General features: G+C 41.8%; 1 non-coding gene across 1 annotated transcript; it reads right to left on the bottom strand.

Moving 5' to 3' along the window:
• Window positions 1–5,285: 5,285 nt before the first annotated feature.
• LOC114626372 lies at window positions 5,286–5,445 on the bottom strand. Its single transcript, XR_003712226.1, has one exon. It is a non-coding gene; the product is annotated as a U1 spliceosomal RNA (small nuclear RNA).

Genomic DNA, 5,445 nt, shown 5'->3' with positions numbered 1-5,445 from the left:
GAGAGAGAGAGAGAGAGAGAGAGAGAGAGAGAGAGAGAGAGAGAGAGGGAGACAGACACAGGCACAGGCACAGGCACAGAGAGAGGGTCAGAAAGAGACAGAGACAGAGAGAGAATTTTTAAATCTGGAAATGCCAAGATGCATCTTCAGAATCTGTGTTCATTTAATACCAGATACCCCAACTTCACCACTTGACTGTAGTGATACCACAGTGGTGTGTTTGAGGCACACCTGTGGAGAGGTCTGTGCCACATCTTCCTGAGCTTCCAAGATCATCCCCCTATATTTTTTTTTAAAACTTTATTTATTTATTTATTATAAGTACACTGTAGCTGTCTTCAGACACCCCACAAGAGGGCATCAGATCTCATTGCAGATGGTTGTGAGCCACCATGTGGTTGCTGGGATTTGAACTCATGACCTCTGGAAGAGCAGTCAGTGCTCTTAACCACTGAGCCATCTCACCAGCCCCATCCCCCTATATTTGCTTTCCTAAATAAAAGCCTAGGAATGACATCAGGGTTAGGGTTAGGTAATCAAGGTAAACAGTGACTGGTCAGGTCTGAAAAATACTGTGAGATCAACCATTCTAACAGGCCTGGATTGACGTCACACCTTCTCAACATTCTGACAGGCCTGGACTGACATCACACCTTCTGCTTCAGCCTTCATCATTGAAAACCTCAAGGAACAACCAACAGATAGAAATAAACAAAACATTCAACAGAATCGAGTTGTCACTTTTGATAAGACTGTCTGCATTATTTGACAGATGTGCTGTCTATCCTTAGCCAGAGAAATCCCTGAGAGCAATACATTCTGGAGACTTCCAAATCTGTAGGCTATAATGTTGAGCCATCCTATGTTATTTATTATAAAAGAGATCCATAACATTGTAACAGAACATCCAGGTAGTTCACTACAAAGGAAGACATTGAAAAAAAGAATGTTCAGGAGCCTGGAGAGATGGCTCAGTGGTTAAAAGGGCCTGAGTTCAATTCCCATAACCACATGGTGGCTCACAACCATCTATAATGGGATCTGATGCCCTCTTCTGGCCTGCAGGTGTATATGCAGATAGAGTACTGATATAATAAATAAATCTTTTTTTTTTTTTCAAGAGAAAAGAAGAATGATTGTGGGAGGGCAAGAGAGAAAGCATGTGAACATGTTGCATATGGAAGGACCCATCCAGGGCATGTTTAACAATTACTTCTAGAAAGAACATTGGGCATCAGGAACAAACTCTTTGGGCTTTCTGAGTATTCAAAGAAATGATAATAAAAACAAACAGAAAAGCCTTTGATTATTCAAGCTTTAGTGGACTCCAGAGAAGGAATACACTCACCAGCCACTTAGTTACAGTAACTTTTTTTTTAACAGGGTTTCTCTGTGTAGCCCTGGCTGTCCTGGAACTCACTCTGTAGACCAGGCTGGCCTCGAACTCAGAAATCCGCCTGCCTCTGCCTCCCAAGTGCTGGGATTAAAGGCATGTGCCACCACCACCCAGCGGTTACAGTAACTCTTAACTTCATTCAATACAACTTGCTTCCAGGACACCGCACATGCTTGACTCCAATGAGATCATGTGTCCTGTTTGTGATACACAAGTGTCGAGGTTTGTGCCACAACTTCCTGATTCTACTTTCAGATATGTCAATTTCCTGTAGTTAATTACAGTCTGAAAATGTTACATGGAAAATTTCAGAAAACAAACAATCGCTAAGTTTTAAGCTGGGCACTGTATTGATGTCTGATGGATTCTTTAGCCGTCCTTCTCGGCACTTTTTAGGGACTAAACCAGCCCCTTTGCTCAGTGACACGGCCATGTGTGTGCTGCTCTTCTGGAAGTCACTTGGTAGCTTCCTGATTATCAGATCTGCTATCTCTGTCCTTGCTGTCAGGTAATCTTTATTGTACTTAGTCACACACAGAGTGCAAAGGGCAGTCATGCAGGCCATCCTGACATGCCAAAGAAGGGTTGGTTATGTGAAAAGTGAGGTCTCAGTAAGGAACAAAAATTAATCACATGGAGGTTCCTAAGCTCCATAGTAAATTAGAAATCTGGAGGGTGTTGCTATGGTTGTTCTTTTATGCCAGTGTGTGAGTGTGCCCTTCTCCATGCACCGCACACATGGAGGCTGACAGCCTTCCAACATCTGTCTCCACTTTATTTTCATGAAAATTTTTATTTTTTATTTTCATTTTCTTTCAGCTAGACTGTCTGGCTGGTGAGCCATCAGAACCTACCCATCATTTATATGGTTGCTAGGCACCCAAACTCCTCCTTCTCTTTACACACTGAACCATCTCTCCAACCCTGCTGAGAGCCTATGTGAAAAGGAAAGGAAAGGAAAGGAAAGGTGATTTGGCTGTTCCAGTTCTTTTCTTTGTAAGATAGGACCAAAAACTAATTTGGTTACTTTAGGTTAATGTGGGGTTTTGTTTCATCTTGGATGCTGTATTTTTAACAATTGCTTTTGAAAGACTTATTAGTTTTACTTCACATGTATGTGTATTTGCTTGTATGCGTTGCCATGTGTGTACTCCTGTGTGGGAGCGCCAGCAGGCCAGAGGATGGTATCGAATTCCCTGGAAGTAGAGTTATGGGAAGTTGTGAGCTACCATATGGATGCTAGAAATCAAACCCAGGTCCTCTGCAAGAGCAGCAAGTGCTCTTAACCACCAAGCCATCTCTCCAGTCAACTCAAGAGGTTTTGTGTGGTTTTTTTTTTTTAAACACCCTGAATTTTGAGCTGATTACAGGAGCCCATTGCTTCAGACCAAGCTCCCACTCCTGTCCGGAAAGAGCAGACTGTAACTGTAAAGAGGTGTGAGTCACAGTGACATCTACTATCAAGGTATTTATTTCACCTTCAGAGAAACGAAGATGAAAGGGGCTTTCTGTTAAAGAAGCTCTTTCAGTTAGCTGAAAGAAGTTCCTTCGGTGCTTCATACTTTTACAACCAACTAAGCCAAAAGCCAAGACGAAGCAAAACCCCACATTAACCTAAAGTAACCTAAACTAACCAAATTAGTTTTTGGTCCTGTCTGACAAAGAAAAGAATTGGAACAGCCAAGCCACCTTTCCTTTCTTTTTGAGATAGGATATCAGTTTGTGCTCCAGACTGGTCTAGAGTTCCAGATGGTCCAGGATGCATAGTCCAGGATGGCCTTTGTTATGGTTTGTATATGCTCTGCCCAGGGAGCGGCACTATTAGAAGGTATGGCCTTGTTGGAGTAGGCATGGCACTGTGGGTGTGGGCTTTAAGACACTCATAGCTGCCTGGAAGCCAGTCTTCTCCTAGCAGCCTTCTGATGAAGATGTAGAACTCTCAGCTCCTCCTGCACCATGCCTGCCTGGACACTGCCATGCTCCCATCTTGATGATAATGGGCTGAACCTCTGAACCTGTAAGCCAGCCCCAATTCTTACAAGAGTTGACTTGGTCATGATGTCTGTGCACAGCAGTAAAACTAACTAAGCCTTAGACTCCCATGAGTCATCTTGTCCCAACAGCTTGAGTCCTGGGACCACAGGCATGAGCCACTGTGCCACGCCTACTGTTACTTGTTCAAGTCCTTCATTTTTCTGCCTATATAACTTTGTTCCCCCCTCCCCCCATTCCTGGAACATTTACTTTACATTGAGAAGTGTCTGATTCTGAAATAAAAAGTATTTGCAACTGAAGATCTTTAAGTTGTTGTGATCTTATTTTTGGCAACACTGAACGGGAAGCTGTACTTTCTTCTTCAGGGAAGGCAGCTATTCTACTGCAAAGAGGGCACACAGATATTAGATGATAGGATGGATGGGTTGTGGTAGAAACTGCTGAGTCCCTTCATCCCTCATTCCCTGTGTCCATCTCTCTCTCCTGCCTCTTATTCCTCTCACTCACTCTTGAACTAGAAATTTAGTCCAGGACCCCTACACGTAGGCAAATGCTCTACCACTGAAGTGTAATGTGGACCCCAGCCTTAAAAAATGATTTATTTATTTTATTTATGTGAGTACACTTTAGCTGTCTTCAGACATACCAGAGGAAGGTTTGGATCCTATTACAGATGGCTCTGAGTTATGATGTAGTAACTGGGAATTGAACTCAAGACTTGTGGAAAAGCAGTCATTGCTCTTAACCGCTGAGCCATCTCTCTAACAACTCCTAACCCCAGCCTCTTTATACTTTCTATTTTCAGACAAGTCCCACTAAGTTGTCTACACAGGACTTGAGGGGCCTATACCAACAGACTCTGTGGACACAAAGTCTGCCCAAATGTAAAGTGAGCTTCCAGGCTCACCACTGTTAGGCATTCTTGCCAAAAGAGTGTGATTTGCATGGTGTGGATAATCTCTACTTTACTTTGTTTGCCATACTCTGTCCCCTTACTCAGAGAGTGAGCATGCCATTTGTAACATGCCAAGATGGCAAAATGCTTCAAGTTTAGTATTTGTTGTAGGTAAGTCTACAAGAAATTGCAATCCTAAATGTATCTGACTGGAGGGCAAAATACTAGAATTCTCCTGTTAAGTGTGATTTGGAAATATCTGCCAAAAATTTGTATGCACCTTGACTCACTTTGGGGAGTGTATTTTACTTGCACACATCTTAAATCATGCACATACAAGGTCCTTCACTGCACCATTGGTTGCTCTATAAAAAAAAGTTCTTAATATGTCCTGTATGTTATACGATCACTACTTTTAAAATAATGATAAAAGGGACTGGTTTTATATGGCTAGATCATCAGAAAAAAAGAGAAAACTCTAAAGGAGCACAATTAGGCATGTTACTCTCTGTGAAAGGAAGAGAATACAAAAACCTTACATTTATTTGATTGTATTTTTGGAAAGAAGTTTTGTAAGAATACAATGAATAAGAAATGGAACTACCTGTAAATGTAGGATGACTATATAACTTGTCATTTGAGTGGCAGGTTCTAAATTGAAGGGCAGTATTACAAATTACTTCAGAACAATAGATGAAAAATAGCATTGTCTGACCAAAGTGGTATGTATGACTGAAACTTTAAAAAGATACAGTGTATAACAGGGAAAGGGAACACACATATATATATAGTCCAAAGATATTTGTGTACATGTGTGTGTGCATTAAATCTATATTGCATCTTAGAGTTTTGTGGGACAGGGTCTTTAGTAATCCCAGCTGGCTTCCAGCTTTATAGGTTCAGGTGTATAGACTTGAACTCCTTATCCCCCAGCCTCCACTTCTGGAGTGCTAGTATTATGACGGCCACCATCAAGCCTAGCTAATTATTTGTTTATAAGGGGAATATGCCAAAAGCAGTCCACCATTATCATAAATTGTGCAGTTGAGTTTCTCACAGGTGGAGAAACGCAGGCATCAGCACACCTAGATGCTAGTAACTCATCCTGGGAGGATCATATATATTCTTGATCGTGGTATATTCCCTCCCAGGTAAATTA

This window comes from Grammomys surdaster, unplaced genomic scaffold (genome assembly GCF_004785775.1).
Source record: "Grammomys surdaster isolate TR1022 unplaced genomic scaffold, NIH_TR_1.0 233, whole genome shotgun sequence".
Lineage (NCBI taxonomy): Eukaryota > Metazoa > Chordata > Mammalia > Rodentia > Muridae > Grammomys > Grammomys surdaster.
The sequence above is the reverse complement of the archived record's forward strand: the minus strand, read 5'-3'. Positions and strand labels throughout refer to the sequence as shown.